Source organism: Mizuhopecten yessoensis, unplaced genomic scaffold (genome assembly GCF_002113885.1).
Source record: "Mizuhopecten yessoensis strain PY_sf001 unplaced genomic scaffold, ASM211388v2 scaffold10879, whole genome shotgun sequence".
Lineage (NCBI taxonomy): Eukaryota > Metazoa > Mollusca > Bivalvia > Pectinida > Pectinidae > Mizuhopecten > Mizuhopecten yessoensis.
The window spans coordinates 679,624-700,774 of record NW_018408767.1 but is presented as its reverse complement, the minus strand read 5'-3'; the positions used below and the strand labels follow the sequence as shown (position 1 = coordinate 700,774).

General features: G+C 37.5%; 1 long non-coding RNA gene across 1 annotated transcript in view; it reads right to left on the bottom strand.

Annotated features, from left to right (window-relative positions):
* LOC110463235 overlaps window positions 1-21,151 on the bottom strand; it is a 47,575-nt gene that overhangs the window by 5,511 nt on the left and 20,913 nt on the right. The window lies entirely within an intron of this gene.

Sequence of the window (21,151 nt, the reverse complement as noted above, 5' to 3'; positions counted from 1 at the left end):
CCTGCAAAATTTCATTGAAATTGGTTCAGGGGTTTTGGAGAAGAAGATTTTTGAAATTTTAGTCAATTTGACCCTTTTTGGCCCCGCCCCTCAGGCCCCTGGGGGCTTAGGACTAAACCTGCACCTCTTTTTGTTGACCTTTGTCCATGGAAGGTCTGTGCAAAATTTAATTGAAATTGGTTCAGGGGTTTTGGAGAAGGAGATTTTTGAAATTTTAGTCAATTTGACCCTTTTTGGCCCCGCCCCTCAGGCCCCTAGGGGCTTAGGACTAAACCGGCAACTACTATTGTTGACCTTTGTCCATGGAAGGTCCGTGCAAAATTTCATTGAAATTGGTTCAGGGGTTTTGGAGAAGAAGTTGAAAATGTAAATTGTTTACAGACGGACAACGACGGACAAAAGGCGATCCAATAGGTCACTGAGACTTTGTCTCAGGTGACCTAAAAATGTAGTTGTTCAATTAAGCTCCATTCCATGTAAGTTCTGTTAGGTTTTTTCAAATCGCCTATGCGTATAGCGTGGGTTTTTTTCCGGCTCACTTTCATGTTGATCTCGCGTCTAACATTACGTAAACATGTGATTGATAATAACCTCGTGAATAATTTCAATATTTATTAAATGAAGCATCGTAAAAATAATCTGCTTTAACTATTTTTTTCCTTGGAGTAGATTTGAAGAGGATGTATTGATTGTCCACGCTTCTAGTATAAACATATTTTTTATAATCCCTCATCAGTCAAATCAGTCTAGTTATGACAATGCAGTAGGGCTTCGTAATTCATGCCACGTGTTGGCGAGTGAAAAAAAAAACCAACAACACGGTCCGTCGATCGCGACTGCAAATCATTTCAATTAGTAGAGCTATTGTTAACGGGTAATAACAGATATAGTGTTAGTTAATTACTGCATTGTAATTTGTTTTGACTGTAGTGTTGAGAAGTGTCAATAATTTACGCTGAAGCATGCGATCCTACCTGGCCTATTGTCCGGGACCAGACGATATCGGTGAAATCATGCCCTCGGGTTAACTTACCTGTAAATGTCGCAAAACCAGCAGTCATGACCACAGATGACCGATTTTAATGATTTTACAGTAGGTAAAAATTGTGTGGCCAAAAAATATTGCCAAACCACAGACTTAGATAACCTAATTCCGTGGCTAAACTTAACTGTGACATGACCTGGTTTGAAGTGACGATACCCAAGCCGCCATGATGAGCCCTTCTCACTGACCGTAATTATGATCAATAAAAGGTATCTAATTATGTCTTTCACCAGGAGATATACACCAGCGGTTACTAAACATCGAATTACTTATTAATTGATATATTTTTGAAAGCAAGTAAATGTTTTATGTAAAATATTGCTAAAATGAATTGATGTATGCCGATAGGCGCACACGTGTGTGTCATGTGTGATCAGTTAATTCGAAGAAAACAAACAACAAAATACACATTTTACGTAGTTTCTTCTTGGTTTTTAATATCATTTTACATCAATTAAAAAAAAAATCATAAGAAATATATTTTTTTTAAAAATATTCAGAGATCGATTTTCGGAGCATGAACATCAGGTTTTTTCAGATTTTTTTGGTGCGCAAAATATTCGGGTAGAAGGTTTTTTCCAGATTTTCAGCCTCAAAAAATACCTGCGCAAATTACACTGGTGCGCAAATTACATGGGTTTTTACGGTAGTAGCGATTTTTAGGAAAAGTTGCCGGACGCCGCGCCATGGCATAAGCTCACTTGCCCTTCGGGCAGGTGAGCTATAAAAAAAAATGGGATGAGGATGTTCTGAGGTTACTCAAGGCCAGCATAGTCATAACTAGTTTCAAGTAAAATGTTTGTTTTTTTCACATCTTAGTCTGGCTTTGACATGTCATTACAGTTACTTTCTAGGTTTGCACTACTGGGAATATTCCTTTAGATCAATCGCAAGAGCGGCAGACCAGGAAGCTGGGGTCACTGGTACATTATCCCAGCTGGAAGCCCACTATTCCCTTTTCTGTAACATTAGCAAGGTGTGCAATTTTTGCACAAGTATTCTTCTTCTCTGTTTCTTTCACACAGCAATACCAACAAGGCCTCATGATACAAATTCTCTCTCGTGTGGTTCAAGATTTTACATTTAATGGTACATTGTTACATCTCACTCTGCAACAGCACAAAAAAAATCAAGGTAATTCCTTCAAATTTACCACTCCATGAAGCTAAATAAAAGTCTGCTCCGGAACACAAACATATTTCAGGTATTGTCTAGCCCACCAACATCTTATTTGTAACACAATCAATCCATGCAGGAATGAATTTGTTTGAAGGATGACAAAGATTTTCTATAGATAGTAATGGCAACCTTGTAATCTTGGCACCCTGAAACATTCACCTTTTCAAGGTATTCTCATGCAAACCAAATATTATTTTGACCAAAGATCATGTAAGAATAAAATCTCTAGAGTAATGACAAAAAAATCCTTAAATGGTAACAGTGACCTTGACCTTCATCATGGACTTCTTGAACATCAATTTGTTCAAGGTATTCTCATGCATGACCAACATGAAGTTTGATAGAAATCTGTGAACATCTACGAATGAATGTACATACGTGTGAACGGAGTGCTATATTCTCTCTACGACTTTCGTCACAAGGGGATAAAAATATGTATAACACATGATTACAATACATCCATCAACCAGCTGACACAGGATTATCATCATCAATTCAGAACTTGTTATAATGTAAACTTTCAATGAATACACTAATGAGTGAAGTTTGCAGGAACAATATCAACACATTCACCTCTGAGGACACATTTGAACTTTTCCCATTCAAAGGTTGGAATAGTTCATTATGAAATTTCAGGGATGAATGAATGAACTCACATGTGATGCTCAATTCCAAAATGATTAACTGTCAGCTAACTTTTTAAGGTGAATTCAGGTACTTTATAATGCACCTTCCCAACTGGACAATTTCTGCTGTATTTTCCCAAGATCAATGCAAAATGACTTTACTTTTCTAAAATCATTCTTTATGTGTGTGATATTTTTTCAGTCATGAAGGTACAAGCCTCTGTGGAAAAGAGGAGGGGAAATCACTGGGAGTCACAGGATACAGCACTACCAGTGATAAAGTCTATGTATGCTGCACATTACCGTGAAGGGGGGTTAAACATCAAAATATACTCCACTACAAACTTACACCATAGGTCTAGGTATATACACCATCTCGTGTGATTTTTGTGTGTAGAAAGGTCATTTGAAGACATTGTTTATAGATGATTGCCACTTTGATGCAGGAAGTATCATACTAACCCAACCAATCACGTTACTCTGATACAAAGCTTAACTTATAGTGTCTAGCTGAGAACATACTGCTGTAAAGAATGGGAGATTTCTTTAGTAAAACCAATTTTCATGACAAAATAGCTACCACAACTTCAGTATGCATATCTTTCAGTGCTCTCATTAAAAGCCTGTTGCTGGCAACAGATAAAGTCTGCTAGTTTGAACTTTGAATGGTATCAACATTATAGCATGTTAGCACTAAACCAACAATTCTTTTCTTCTCCTACTTCAACACTTAGTGAGAACACTGTCCTTCCACAACCATACATACTTTCCTATGTATCATAATACAAAGGCCCAATGGGCCTGTATCACTCATCTGTTATTCAACGCTGTTGGCAAACACATCACATATTACTGATGGGTCGGAGTCTACTTTTTTTAACAAACTTGGTATTAAGCAAGTTAACATTTCTTCATACTATACCCTATGGATTTCCATTGGAAATTCTATAAAGTAATTTACTCAAGCAACCTTCAAAGTTTGTAATGGTCATTTATTTGATCTTACACAATAATGTGGTATCCCAGCAAGATACATGCTAAACGCTAATACTCAAGGCCTTAAAGAGGTTTAATGGATGTTTTCTATATATTTGACAAGAAAGTAGGTCAAGGTCACCTATTCGGATAAACTTCACAGCTCTTTATTCACATTAGAAAGCTACAAGCCAAATATCTTTACTCTACACCTTAGGAATCTTTAGTATTTGATTAAAGATTCTAATAACATGACTCCTTGTACCTTGAAGGTGAAGCAAAGACATTTAACTGACTTGATAGACATTCATGCTATAGACCAATGATGATGACCCTAGGCCTCTTGGTTATGCAGAAGAAGTTGTCACAGGTTTTTACATCTTTGATCTCTGTGACCTGAAAAAGTATGTGTGTCAAGGTCATACATTGAAACAAACTAAATGATAGCCCTTCGCCCTAGCAGATGTTGCAGGCCATCGTCAGTGTTCTAGGTCTCCTTGTTATTTAGAAAAGAAGTTGTTTATTTATAGGTTTGCATACATTTGATCAAGTGACCTTGGAAGCATTAATTCAACAAACTTCATAGGTCTTTATCCCAACATGCAACAAGCAAAGTATCATGACCCTAGGCCACTTGGTTATTCAGAAGAAGTTTTCACAAGGTTTAAACACCTTGATCACAATTACCAAAGTTCTTAACATATGAGTATTAAGTGAAAGACACACAGGCCTGTTTATAGGACATACATGTCGGGTAGGGGGTGAAGAGGTTGTTTATAGGACACACACGTCATGGGGTAGAGGGTAAAGAGGTTGTTTATAGGACATACACGTCGTGGGATAGGGGGTGAAGAAGTTGGAACATGTAGCATTTTAACATGGCTCTACATGCTTGTGAGAACTGAATGTTATTCAGAGTAAGATATTGTTTAACAATGCGCAACGTGTCGTGGGCTTTAAAGCTTAATTCATAACCCCATTATTGCTAATGTATATTAGACATCATTTACATGAAGATCACTTGTGTATATCCTGAGTGTTAGACAGCGATATACAAAATCCAATCCTTAAAGGAATTCCTTCAACAAAATTTACCTTTTAATTAAACTTACTTTGCATGCTACCATGCAAGTATGCAACCAAATGTAATTTATCACATCCCATGGCCCGGAAGCCATGAGAAAGTCTCAGCCTTGCTTGCCCTAAAAGCACACGCACTGGAAACATCGTTAGCTTAATAAAATTAGAATAAAAGATTTTTTTATTTATTTTTTTACATATAATAATGGAGTTATATCAAAAAGTTGTTTGATAATTTTATTTAGATTTAAATGAAAATGAGAACAATTGTTTTTGAGAAAGGAGTGAGAGTGTTTGGAATAAAATATCTGAATAATGGTGGTTTTAAGCTGTAGTATGCCTAACATCATTATACACAACATCTTCATTAAACAAACCTGCTAATAGTATCATTCAGACTTGTCCTTGTTACACCAAAAAACAAAAGGTTATAGGGATACCTTTCACCAGCTTTGATGAGTTACAATGTTTTAATCAAGATAATTTATTCAGAGCAATTCAATTTCAACTAGGAACTTGTTTTTGTAAACAAAAATATAAAAGGTCTCCCTAATCATCAAATATGCATATATTTGCTCTGCACTTAGGGTATTTGACCTTTTACCAACATGTAAATGGGAAGGTCACAGCGACCTAAATAAAGTCATTAAACACTCTCGGTCGGTGATGCAGATATTGTTCAAGTTTCATCTAAATATATTCCATTGTTTAAAATCTCCAGCCCAGACAGGATTTTATGAAAAGTTTTTAGCTGAACAAGGTTTCACTAGAAGTTTGCACTTATTTGGCTTCAAGGTACAGTTATACTTCAGGTTTCATCAAAATATCTTTAACATTTCAAAAGTTATGACTGGGAAAACATTTTACACCTCCTGGAGATGATGCAGTTATACTTCAAGCTTCATTGAGATAATCTTTGTGGTTTAAGAGTGATCATCTAGGATTAGAATCACAATACTGTATAACATGAAATGTTTGTTGTGTATAAACATTCGTGGTTTTCGTGGTTGCTATTGAACCGTGAATGTAATAACAACAAATTGGAATGATATACGTGTCTACTGTAGGTTAATAAAGTATATCCACGAAAGTTTGTTCCAAAGAACAATATCAATGGCTTCAAACCACAAATGAAAGCACCCACGGCCATTTCGTGTTTTACAGTTATCAAAAGAATTGTATAAATAAGGCAAAGTCTCCCTTCATTGGTGATTGAAACATAATAAAAGAAAATACTGATGTTTTTTTATTTTTTATCATTATTTTCACATTTTTAACATCTTGTTGGCCCTAGACTTGAAACATGGCACCAACTACCTCCGAATTCACTATTTACTTGTCTATAAAAACAGATTTAGTGTTCGAAATGTCATTCATCATTCCTTTGTGAAAACAAAATAATAGGTTTGGAACGGAAACATTTCTCAGATGTCTAAATTTCGGAGTTCTGCAAATAACGAAGCCTCATTACAATAGTAGTAAAAAAAGGAATGAATACATCTGAACTGATTTTAAGTTGACAATTCTGTGTGCAGCGGAACAACTGTAGTCGAGATGCTCTGATTTTTGTGTAGTCTTCGCCCTTGTTTGTTCATGCAACCTAATGTTGACAGCAAAAAATAGTCTTCAGTCCCAACATGCTAGTTTCTTTGTAGAAAAAAATCTAATCCAGACACAAGCTTCTATGAAAAGTACAACCTTGCTAGTTTTGACACTTTGGTTTGTGTGTACAGTAGAACCTTGTTAGTCTTGACACTTTGGTTTGTGTGTACAGTAGAACCTGGTCAGTACCGACACTTGGGTTTAATTGTGTGTACAGTAGACCATTGTTAGTCTTGACACATTGGTTTGTGTGTACAGTAGAACCTCATGTTAGTCTTGACACTTTGTATTGTGTGTACAGTAGAACCATGTTAGTCTTGACACTTTGGTTTGTGTGTACAGTAGAACCATGTTAATCTTGACACTTTGGTTAGTGTGTACAGTCGAACCTTGTTACTTTGGTTTGTGTATACAGTAGAACCTTGTTACTTTGGTTTGTATGTACAGTAGAACCTAGTTACTTTGGTTTGTGTGTACAGTAGAACCTTGTACTTTGGTTTGTGTGTACAGAAGAACCTTGACACTTTGGTTTCTGTGTACAGTAGAACCATGTTAGTCTGGACACTTTGTATTGTGTGTACAGTAGAACCATGTTAGTCTTGACACTTTGGTTAGTGTGTACAGTCGAACCTTGTTACTTTGGTTTGTGTGTACAGTAGAACCTTATTACTTTGGTTTGTATGTACAGTAGGACCTCATCATTCTTGACACTTTGGTTTGTGTGTACAGAAGAACCTTGACACTTTGGTTTGTGTGTACAGTAGAACCTTGTTACTTTGGTTTGTGTGTACAGTAGATAGAACCGTGTACTTTGGTTTGTGTGTACAGAAGAACCTTGACACTTTGGTTTGTGTGTACAGTAGAACCTTGTTACTTTGGTTTGTGAGTACAGTGGGACCTCATCAGTCTTGACACTTTGGTTTGTGTGTACAGTAGAACCTTGTTACTTTGGTTGGTGTGTACAGTAGGACCTCAGCAGTCTTGACACTTCGGTTTGTGTGTAAAGTAAAACCTTGACACTTTGGTGTGTGTGTACAGTAGAACCTTGTTACTTTGGTTTGTGTGTACAGTAGAACCTTGTTACTTTGTTTTGTGTGTACAGTAGAACCTTGTTGCTTTGGTTTGTGTGTACAATAGAACGTTGTTACTTTGGTTTGTGTGTAGAGTAGAACCTTGTTACTTTGTTTTGTGTGTACAGTAGAACCTAGCTACTTGGGTTTGTGTGTACAGTAGATCCTTGTTACTTTGGTTTGTGAGTACAGTGGGTCCTCATCAGTCTTGTCAGTTTGGTTTGTGTGTACAGTAGAACCTAGCTACTTGGGTTTGTGTGTACAGTAGAGCCTTGATACTTTGGTTTGTGTGTACGGTAGAACCTTGTTACTTTGGCTTGTATGTACAGTAGAACCTTGTTGCTTTGGTTTGTGTGTACAATAGAACGTTGTTACTTTGGTTTGTGTATACAGTAGAACCTTGTTACTTTTGTTTGTGTGTACAGTAGAACCTAGCTACTTGGGTTTGTGTGTACAGTAGATCCTTGTTACTTTGGTTTGTGTGTACAGTAGAACCTTGTTACTTTGTTTTTTATGTACAGTAGAACCTTGTTACTTTGGTTTGTGTGTACAGTAGAACCTTGTTACTTTGGTTTGTGTGTACAATAGAACATTGTTACTTTGGTTTGTGTGTACAGTAGAACCTTGTTACTTTGGTTTGTATGTACAGTAAAACCTTGATACTTAGGTTTGTGAATACAGTAGAACCTTTTTACTTTGGTTTGTGTGGACAGTAGAACCTTGGCACTTTGGTTTGTGTGGACAGTGGAACGTTGTTAGTTTGGTTTGTGTGTACAATAGAACCTTGTTACTTTGGCTTGTGTGTACAATAGAACACTGTTACTTTGTTTTGTATGTACAGTAAAACCTTGTTACTTTGGGTTGTGTGTACAGTAGATCCTTGTTACTTTGGTTTGTATGTACAGTAGAACCTTGTTACTTTGGTTCCTACAAAACTTTCTAGACTCAAAGAATAATGCATGTAACTAGCTCTGACAATTATTGGATTTTATTCATGTTTGCTTAAATAAGTTATATAATTAGCTTAATCACCCAGACAGGGGAGCAGGTTAACAAGAACAAAACAGAAAAGGAAACATTGGATTTGTATCTCCAGCCAAAAAGTCTCCGCTTAACCTTTAATTACGCTACAATGGTGTAACAAAATCAATTTTGGCGAGTCATTTGCAATTTAAATTGCAGCCTTAATTCCTTTTAAGCTGCATGAACAAGATGATTATTGATGGAAAATCATACTTTTTTATGGTTACATCTTTTAATAGCACATTTTATTCTTTCAAATAGTTCCATTGTACGACTAAACCTCTCGTTGAATGCTAGCTTGAGTTAATTGTCATGTCATGAATACCTTAATTAGTTTCTTAAGTAACATCACATCAACAGGAGGAATTCCCTACTGGGCAGTACAGTTACCTAATCAAGCTTTGAAGTCTTTACAAACAATAGGTTATTGAACATCTAATAAAATTATCATTGATGTGGTTGATTCTTTGTTTAGCTTGTAGATTGAAACATGCATAAACCAACATCACAATAATTCCTTAAAAGGTCGAGATTGCCAAACAAATTTAAAATTTTCATTTAGATGAGATTGGTGTACAAAACTATTCCTCAATCACATCGCTGAAATATTCTTTCACACATTGAAAATAAAATGTGTAAATTTGTTCATTTTGCCGACTGAACCATTCTTCAAAACATACAAGAACTGCATCATTAAGTTGTACCAGCAAACAAAATTCTCATAATTGTGGAATAGCATTATACTTTGAGAGTAGACAATGTCATGTTTATTCAACAGAATATAATGCACGTTCATTGGAATGTATGGTAAGTAGCCCAACATATCAATAATTCCTATAGTTACGAGTGTAGACTCGGACAGGCTAGGGTGATAATAACTAGACAGACAAACTGTACAACAGCAATGTTTATGATCCTTTAAATGTTCCATCACTTGCTGGTAAAGTCCAAAATTTAATTTTAAACTATTATCACAAACAATACAATATTACAACTGTTTTGGCAGGACAGAGAAAATAGAGTAAAACTTTGCCATACATATGATTAACAAAATATTTAACACCTATTAAATGTTCTAAGATTCCATTTGGCCATAGGATGCTTGTTTGTTTCTTTCTTCATTAATTTAAATCAGGTCACATAATCCTCACATTATTTATTTGCTCTCATAAGTTTTCGCCTTGTGGCTCTTAAAATAGTTTTGCACTATGTTGAATTTGCCCATGTCTTTTAGATTTACATAATTTACTTATTTTTGTATGACAGAGATTCTTTAGTTGAACTTAACCAATTGCTTCATGGTCAAAAGCATGGGTCCTCCGGATGACACTAAGTAGTCCGGTAAAAGGCAGGTGATCACCAGTGACGACAGGCACTTAATAAAGCATCATTTGTTAAATAATGACATGCAATTATCAATATGTTTATGTACACATATTTTATCATTACTACAATATGATGTGTGTAAACTGTTAATTACTGTAAGGAGAGAGCACTCACAGGCTTTGCCTGTCCAATTATTTTGCATCCAAGATCAGAACAATCAATATTCTGAAATGAAACACAAGGCATGGTAGAGGATGCTTGTAACTCTTCTGATGAGAAGTAAGCAGAAAGAATGCATAAAGAGCAACTTAAGATCAATGATATCAAACGTGCTGTTTACAGGAGCAGTGAACTTTTAATGGCTGAAACATGAACTCATAAAAGAAGTGATTTTTATGAACAAGTATTTCAAGTTCTAAGACAAGAAATTAAAAGAGGACACAGGACATGTATGGACATAATATGGGCAGATCCCCATTCGCCTGCAACAGTTAATCATAAAGTTTGAAATTGAGAAAAGTCAGAAAAATAAAGATTTTGTAACAAATGGCTGCAGCAAATGACCTTTGTTCATCATTTCTAACATGATCTAGAGGACAGAAAAAACTTGCATGAAGCCCAACATTATATATAACCACCTATATTGTGATACAGTAGGCCTTGTAACCTGCAGAAGTGATTTCTCATAAAAAATATTCATCGCTGTGGTGATTAATATAAAACAAACGTTTGCTGACAAAACCAAGAGCACTACCATACCAATACACTTATGCTTAAATCACAAAAAGGTAAACTTTCATTTTCATGTTGTGTGAAAATCAATTCCTTGTCAGGTAGATGTAGACAATTTCAAAGCAGAAGTGTGGAGAGGTTTGTGACCTATGTTAGTTAAACCTAAATCAATGTTTGCCAGGAAACATCACTCTAAGACTTGAAAGGTACATTCTATTAAAGTGATGTACACAGGCAACATTACTCGGATCACTTGTCCGACGTAGTAGACTAGTCAAGTTAGCTTTCAACTTCGAAAAAACTGTAACGTTAGTGTTTGCTGTTGTTTATTACTCAGAAGATGTGTATAAACAACATATAAAAAATATCAGAAAATATCGGTGGGGGAACATGCTCAATTTTGCGATCAAAATATAGCCCGGTTGCAGCGATTTTTGTAGTGGGCTGTTGCCTGTCGAGGGCTGCCGTACTGTGTAAGGGAGACAACTCGAACCTTACACAACCCTACACTTCGGTGACATCGCATCCAATGATCGACTGCTTATAGTATCATTTTGCTATGCTGTGTATTATGAGTTTTAAGTGTGAATAAAATTGGCGTAAATATAATAAATATTGTCTCTAACATGATACTCCATATAAATAATATAATATAGGCCTATGTGTATTTCTTACATGTTGTCGTCTGCTTGTTTGTTTACATTACGCTCACGGACCCGACTCTGTCACGGACTAAATTCATGAGAATTTAAGAATGTACAGTTCAATAGTTGTATCGTGCATGAAGTAGACAATACCTAGTTGGTATAAAACATAAATACAACACAAAAAGTAACATAAACAAATATATATACGGCCTAAAAGTAGAAGTGTCTCGTTGTTTTTTTTAATGTATGGAAGCCCATACATGACAAGACCAATAGCACGACACAATAATATATTACGTTTTGTTGGCCGAAAACACGACTGTTTTACGACAAACAAGTACACATTTTGATTAAATTGACAGATATGCACACGGATAACTGGACTGTTGATATGTTATAAATCTTATCTTGTTATTTCGGTATATTTTCATCGATATATCTCGAGAAATCCGCAAACAGTTAAAATTTCGTATCATGCAAAAGTGGCCGGACTATGACCCGATACACTGTTAACTGCACAACAGTTTTTCTTTTGTTTAAACTATATCTTCATGTGTAATCGGGAATCCAAGAAACTGCTCTATATATTATTTCATTAGCATATTTGCTTGTTTGTTTTCGTTGCTGTTTTGTTTTTTCAGTTTATTTTTGTTAATTACTATGAGTGATACAGTCGGCCCATTGTACCAAAGATTTGGGTTTCAACCACACCAACTGCTTCACCGGAGATGCTGACCAGATGAATTTTAAGCCGAGTTTTGTTTTCGTTTTATTTGATTTGATTTATTTGTGATCAATATAAATTTATAAAAAAAAATTGGCTATGTTTTAACTCGCCCTTCTTTATTTGTGTTAATAAATATTCTTTCTTTTATTTCTGTCTGTATCATTGTTATTTTAATTTTCTTATTGTAATTAATATCGTAATTTTAGTTTGTGACGGTACTCTAATATATATATATTTTATCTTTTCAGCACAGGTTACAGCATGGATGCATGTGTCATTTGCAAAGAAGACATTGATAACCCAGCAGAAAACGTAAAACTTGGCGAAAAGGGTAGCATTGGTATAAATAAAGCTGGTGAGGAACGCCACGATGAAATCAGAACAGTAGCAGGCCAACATGTGCATGAAAACTGTCGACGTCTTTAAATTTATGTCAATAAATACAACGGTTTTGAAGAAAGCTGCCGAGTTGTACGACCAACTAGTAGATATACATACCAAATACAATTTACCACAAATGCACAAATTGATTTCAATTTTAAGTAACCGTTAACTTGACCTTGACCTGAGGAACCAATCAAAACCCCTTTTGTAGATTAACATATCGCAGTGTATCACCTTGTGGAACTTCAGACATTTTAGACTTCTGGATTCTGATGTATGCGGGCGGACGTATGGACACCATGATTACTACAAGGCACCCGTATCTCCAATTCAAGGCCCTTACAACTTCAATCAATCTCAAACTTCTTGCTCGTCAACCTACACCTGGGAATCTCTTTTCTGCCATTAATTTACCAAACTTCCTCCCCACCCCCCCTTAAACTGTGTCTGTAAACTCCTTCCCTTTTCCTATCACTGCCCCCCCCACCCCCTCACACTTTCTTTTCTACTATCCCCCATCCCTCCAACTCCTTATTCTTGAAACTTCCTCCAATTTAACTCACTCTAAAATACATATATATATATATTTCTCCTACTTTCATTTTTTCATCCAAAACTTTTTCTTCTTATTTTTAATCACACATATTTTTTAAGTCTTCTTCACGATCCTGGAACCAAGAGTCAAACATGCAGCGTAACCAGAACATCAGGTTCAACTCCTCCAGTCAAACAGGCTCCAAGGCTCTATCTAGGCAAACTTTGTATAAAGGACAATGATGGTGGTATTGTGACCAATTTTGTTATCAAACATGTGGAATCTCTTATCCGACTTAAATTTTACTCCCAAACAAGTCCCTGTATGTGTGATAGGCCTTACTTCTCTAGTAGAAATCAATCGACAGGAAAAGTGCCTTATCCTGTTATATTCCCTTTCTATCTGAAGCATGCTGGGATCATCCTTACAGATGTCAATCTTTGTTTAAAACATGAAAGGCTTTCTCTGTTAACTCAAAGCCTTAAACAGGCTGCAGCATGATCAATTATTACTCAAGCATTATTCAGGCTACATTTATCATCAGAACAAATCAAGCCTTTCAATCTGTCCCTCGACTCTCACAGTTACAGCTACATCCTCTATCACTTAAATCATTTTTTATCTTTTTTTCTTGACAACTTGTTAGCTCTGTGATAAATGAAGCATTTGTGAAATGATCATGTATTATGATTGAGGTTGAGCACCTAATAAATTCTATCTATTTCTAACTTTGTTAGTCCCTTTAGCTTTCCTTTCCAACCTCTTCATCTTCCTTCTATACGTTTTAAGTTATTTAACTTAAATACACAGTACATAAATTACATATACATTTAACATCCTCTCATTGGGCTACAATTTTACTTTTTATTCCATTTAAGTGATCGCTGTTGTGAATTCATGGTATCACCGTTTCATTGTAGCATTATATATTACCAAATAATTAGAGTAGTAATACAATTTCGTCACGATAGTATCCCGATTTATGACACAATATATATATATATATATATATATATGATATAAAACTACACTAATGCGTTGGTGCCTAGTCATATTAATGTGTCAAGTCATATTAATCACAGTAATGAAAAGTGTCGGGTCAAATTTTCCCAAATCAAAGGACTAGATGCCTTAAGGGTCATTTCCGGCCTCATCACGGATTTAGAAATAGCTGTTATATTCGTTATCTCGAATAAATGAAGTACGCAAATATGAAACTTCTAATTCATTATACAACTGGTTTAGGAGATATGGCATTACAGAGAGAGACGTAAACATGAATATCCTCAGATAATGTTGTGCTCTATTTGGTTGAAAATTCTGCATTTAGAAGGAAATTAACTAAACACTTTTCAATTTTGAACGCCTGCGCAAGCACCAAACAAATAAATATTTGACATACTTGAATATTGTAATACCAGTGTTCATTCCTAGAAAGGAATTTTTGTTAAGTCCTTTATTATAAGTTACGTTTATACACAGTACAATGACAGGAAACCTGGAGGTGTGAATGGACTGGGGTAGGTGTAGCAGTGCCTATGCTGTAGCGGCACTATAAAAAGGATGATGCTGAATGCACAGTCTATTTTCGTCTGCTGGATAAACGAACTTCTTGGTAGTAAAGAAGATGAAAAAACCACTCACACAAACAAATAAGCATGGTCCCTCCGCATAGCAGAACAACACACATCTCCAACACATGCATTCATACACACACACAGATATTTAAGTGAGGTGACATAGAACTAGTAGTGCTTGAAAAAACAACTACAGTAAATTCCTCAAAACGTTTGATTGAAATAGCATAATCATGATTGTATGAATTGGGTATTTATGTACTGTAAAATGCTGAAAGTGGCATATTCTAGCTAGATAAGGTTCTATACGAAATGTTGTGTAATATTTAAAAATATTCTTTTTGTCACTCACTGTCTGGTTTTTTTACAGTTAAGTACAATAGATTGCACATCATGTCCAAAGGTGTGTATGGGATTTAACATTCACGAGGCTATCAAATTGGTAAGAAAGAGTTTTACTTGAATTTCAAAAGAAAAAATTTGGAGTATAGGCAATGCATTGTCAAATACTGTTGTACAAAATAGACGGTACAAATCTTGGGAATAATTCAACACATCTACAAAGACCCCCGGGGTAGTTACACAACCGCTGAAATATTATCTGGAGCTGAAGAGTTGTCCAGAAACTAATTCACAATTTCTTTGTTGTCAGTACTTCTATCTGTATATAGAAGTACTGACAACAAAGACAGACAGGCAGACATAATAGACAAAAGACAGACAAACAGACAGGCAGAAGGATAGACAAGACTGACCAAGACAGACAGACAGGCAGACAAATAGACAGACAAACAGGCAGGCAGAAGGATAGACAAGACTGACCAAGACAGATAGACAGGCAGACAAATAGACAGACAAACAGGCATGCGGATCTAGAGGGACAGACAAAAGACAGACAAACAGGCAGGCAGAGGAACAGACATTGACTGACAAAGACAGACATACAGACAAACAGGCAGGCAGATGAACAGACATTGACTGACAAAGACATACATACAGACACATAGACAGACAAACAGGCAGGCAGAGGGACAGACATTGATTGACAAAGACAGACATACAGACAAATAGGCAGGCAGAGGAACAGACATTGACTGACAAAGACAGACATACAGACAAATAGACAGACAAACAGGCAGGCAGAGGGACAGACATTGACTGACAAAGACAGACATACAGACAAATAGACAGACAAACAGGCCGGCAGAGGAACAGACATTGACTCACTGCCCCCCCCACCCCCTCACACTTTCTTTTATATGACACAATATTGACTGACAAAGACAGACATACAGACAAATAGACAGAGGGACAGATATTGACTGACAAAGACATACATACAGACAAATAGACAGATAAACAGGCAGGCAGAGGAACAAACATTGACTGACAAAGACAGACATACAGACAAATAGACAGAGGGACAGACATTGACTGACAAAGACATACATACAGACAAATAGACAGACAAACAGGCAGACAGAGGAACAGAAATTGACTGACAAAGACAGACATACAGACAAAGAGACAGACAAACAGGCAGGCAGAGGACAGACATTGACTGACAAAGACATACATACAGACAAATAGACAGATAAACAGGCAGGCAGAGGAACAGACATTTACTGACAAAGACATACATACAGACAAATAGACAGATAAACAGGCAGGCAGAGGGAGAGACATTGACTGACAAAGACATATATACAGACAAATAGACAGATAAACAGGCAGACAGAGGAACAGAAATTGACTGAAAAAGACAGACATACAGATAAAGAGACAGACAAACAGGCAGGCAAAGGGACAGACATTGACTGACAAAGACATACATACAGACAAATAGACAGACAAACAGGCAGGCAGAAGGACAGACATTGACTGACAAAGACATACATACAGACAAATAGACAGATAAACAGGCAGGCAGAGGACAGACATTGACTGACAAAGACAAATAAACAGACAAACAGGCAGGCAGAGGAACAGACATTGACTGACAAAGACAGACAAATAGACAGATAAACAGGCAGGCAGAGGGACAGACATTGACTGACAAAGACAGACATAGAGACAAATAGACAGATAAACAGGCAGGCAAAGGGACAGACATTGACTGACAAAGACATACATACAGACAAATAGACAGATAAACAGGCAGGCAGAAGGACAGACATTGACTGACAAAGACAAATAGACAGACAAACAGGCAGGAAGAGGAACAGTCATTGATTGACAAAGACATACATACAGACAAATAGACAGGCAGAGGACAGACATTGACTGACAAAGACAGACAAACAGACAAATAGACAGACAAACAGACAGGCAAAGGGACAGACATTGACTGACAAAGACATACATACAGACAAATAGACAGATAAACAGGCAGGCAGAAGGACAGACATTGACTGACAAAGACAAATAGACAGACAAACAGGCAGGCAGATGAACAGTCATTGATTGACAAAGACATACATACAGACAAATAGACAGGCAGAGGACAGACACTGACTAACAAAGACAGACATACAGACAAATAGACAGACAGAGGGACAGACATTGACTGACAAAGACATACATACAGACAAATAGACAGATAAACAGGCAGTCAGAGGACAGACATTGACTGACAAAGACAGACATACAGACAAATAAATAGACAAACAGGCAGGCAGAGGGACAAACATTGATTGACAAAGACATACATACAGACAAATATATAGACAAACAGGCAGGCAGAGGGAGAGACAGTGAAAGATAGATGGACTGAAGCTAATACTGCACACAGTTACATCCACTACCTGACACCCATCTCTATACTAATTTACTAACATGAAAATCAATTTCACTAATGGTCCAAACTAGCCTTGAACCTCAAATCTAATTCCAGGCATTCAGTTTCTAAAAGCTATTCGCATAAATATAGCACATTTTTGCTTGGGAATGAAAGTTGGTGGTTTTTTCGGGAGAACTGAACTTATATAGTTCCCATGGCAATAATAATGTGACATTATGTATTTTAGCCATCTGCTTTATTTGCCAATAGTTTTTCATCAACCTTATCATTTTCCAACACTTTGAAATCAAACCTGTGACAATTTTATAATGGAAGTTTTAAATATTCTATATATGTAACCTATTGTTCAAAAGAGAATGCAATCATATTGAAAAAACATCCCAATGTTGCCCTTATAACAGCTGCAGAACAAATGTCAACAGCTGAAACCTAATGATTGAAATGCCTCACATTTTCAGAGACGATGATATAGCAACCAAATGTTACAGAACCTATCAAAGCATACTCCTGAAACCACAATCAGTCTACTCTAATTATCAACCCGAAACCACAATCAGTCTACTCTAATTATCAACCCAATATATGTGTGAAAACATGAACCAATACTTCATGTTGCTTTAATCTAACTTCAAGAACATCTGCTTATAGATTGAGGGACTCGCTGTGTATGAAAACCATGATCAACAATCCTAATATGTTAAATAAATCATTGTATATAAAGTTACTGTATACTCAGATATTTTCACCCTTCGCCAAAATAATCTATCTTTGCCAAATGCCAATTTTTCCCTTCACATTAAATTATTATAAATATTGTTTTGTTTACTATTTTCTGCTGTAATGATAAATTTGCCTTTTTTGTATTGGGTGAGAAGAGTGGAAATTTACTAATAAACTGCAGTGAAAATTTCCTCATATATTGCCTCACAATAAAGTCAATCACTGAGCTTCAGATATGATTAACGTACAATTTACAATGAAAATGCTGTCTTGTTTAATTTAAGTTTCTCATCACCATTACCACATGACCAACTTGAATGGTCAATATAGAAAGGTTTTATGGGGTATTGCTTCCTAGATAACTTTATCTTATGTTTTAGAACATTGTACAGTGAAGCCTTCGGAATCGTGCGAAGATGTTGTATTATCCCAGTGGCCAGTACTCGTTTTTTGGCTGGACTATTTATTGTTATTCATTGATGAAATCAACGAAATAAAACAAGAATGAGGTCCAAACATTTTATCATCATTTTATGCCATAATAACATTCCATCATAATTCAATCCCAAAGTCGTTTTGCCCACCGTTGCTGATTTGGTGTTGTTTGGTAGGCCATCTGCTTGAAGTACCAATTATCTTGAAAGGAACAAAATAGTACCAACAAAACGGTGGTGGAGGTGGCCGAGTGTTTAAGGTATCTGACCAGCCCTGATCACTAGCTCTCCACCACTGGGTCGCAGGTTCAAGGCCTACCTCAGGCAGTCGGCTAATACTGGTCACTTGTTGGTGGTTGTATCCAATAGTACCAACAGAACGGTGGTGGAGGTGGCCGAGTGTTTAAGGCATCTGACCACTTAGGCAGCCATGATCACTAGCCCTCCACCACTGGGTCGCAGGTTCAAGGCCTACCTCAGGCAGTTGGCTAATACTGGCCACTTGTTGGTGGTTGTATCCAATAGTACCAACAGAACGGTGGTGGAGGTGGCCGAGTGTTTAAGGCATCTGACCACTTAGGCAGCCATGATCACTAGCCCTCCACCACTGGGTCGCAGGTTCAAGGCCTACCTCAGGCAGTTGGCTAATACTGGCCACTTGTTGGTGGTTGTATCCAATAGTACCAACAGAACAGTGGCGGAGGTGGCCGAGTGTTTAAGGCATCGGACCACTTGGGCAGCCATGATCACTAGCCCTCCACCACTGGGTCGCAGGTTCAAGGCCTACCTCAGGCAGTTGGCTAATACTGGTCACTTGTTGGTGGTTGCATCCAATAGTACCAACAGAACAGTGGCGGAGGTGGCCAAGTGTTTAAGGCATCGGACCACTTGGGCAGCCATGATCACTAGCCCTCCACCACTGGGTCGCAGGTTCAAGGCCTACCTCAGGCAGTTGGCTAATACTGGTCACTTGTTGGTGGTTGCATCCAATAGTACCAACAGAACAGTGGCGGAGGTGGCCAAGTGTTTAAGGCATCGGACCACTTGGGCAGCCATGATCACTAGCCCTCCACCACTGGGTCGCAGGTTCAAGGCCTACCTCAGGCAGTTGGCTAATACTGGTCACTTCTTGGTGGTTGTATCCAATAGTACCAACAGAACAGTGGCGGAGGTGGCCAAGTGTTTAAGGTATCTGACCACTTGGGCAGCCATGATCACTAGCCCTCCACCACTGGGTCGCAGGTTCAAGGCCTACCTCAGGCAGTTGGCTAATACTGGTCACTTGTTTGTGGTTGTATCCAATAGTACCAACAGAACAGTGGCGGAGGTGGCCGAGTGTTTAAGGTATCTGACCACTTGGGCAGCCATGATCACTAGCCCTTCACCACTGGGTCGCAGGTTCAAGGCCTACCTCAGGCAGTCGCCAAATACTGGCCACTTGTTGGTGGTTGTATCCAATAGTACCAACAGAACAGTGGCAGAGGTGGCCGAGTGTTTAAGGTATCTGACCACTTTGGCAGCCATGATCACTAGCCCTTTACCACTGGGTCGCAGGTTCAAGGCCTACCTCAGGCAGTCGCCAAATACTGGCCACTTGTTGGTGGTTGTATCCAATAGTACCAACAGAACAGTGGCGGAGGTGGCCGAGTGTTTAAGGCATCTGACCACTTGGGCAGCCCTGATCACTAGCCCTCCACCACTGGGTCGCAGGTTCAAGGCCTACCTCAGGCAGTCGCTAAATACTGGCCACTTGTTGGTGGTTGTATCCAGGTACTCTGGCTTTCCTCCACCAAACAAAAAATGGCACGTCCTCAAATGACCATAGCTGATTAGAGGAAGTAAAACACAAACAACCAAACCAAACAAACAGAACAAAATTTACAATTGTTTTTGCCTCAGCCAATCGGAAGAACCTTCTTATATTTAGAATCAGGGAATTATAGCATTTCTAAGAAAGGATATCCACCATTGAGTACCACCTGCTATTTAAATAAACACTGATATGTTAGAAAGGACCAAACAACGTTATTGTTTAATGACAATATGGTGCGACCCTATACTAATATTAGTAAGTAACTAATAATGGTAATCTTGGATTTCAAGATCCAAGAAGTATCGAGTTATTCATGTGTAACAGGAAAGTGAGTAGTGTGCTTCCACCAGGGATTAAAGTTGCAACCCAGACTTCCTATACAGTGGCCACGGAGCTAAAAGGAAATTCCCTGTAGTGTGTAGTTAGGAGGCGACCATAATTCTATGTAAAATAAAAATCTGCCACACATGTAAGATATATACCAAATACAATTTACCACAAATGCACAAATTGTTTTCAATTTTAAGTAACAGTTAACTTGACCTTGACCTGAGGAACCAATTAAAACCCCTTTTGAAGATTAACATATCGCAGTGTATCACCTTGTGGAACTTCAGACATTTTAGTCTTCTGGATTCTGATGTATGCAGGCTGACTTATGACACCATGATTACTACAAGGCACCCATATCTCCAATTCAAGGCCCTTACAACTTCAATCAATCTCAAACTTCAAACTTCTGGCTTGTCAACCTACACCTGGGAATCTCTTTTCTGCCATTAATTTACCAAACTTCCTCCCCACCCCCCTTAAACTGTGTCTGTAAACTCCTTCCCTTTTCCTATCACTGCCCCCC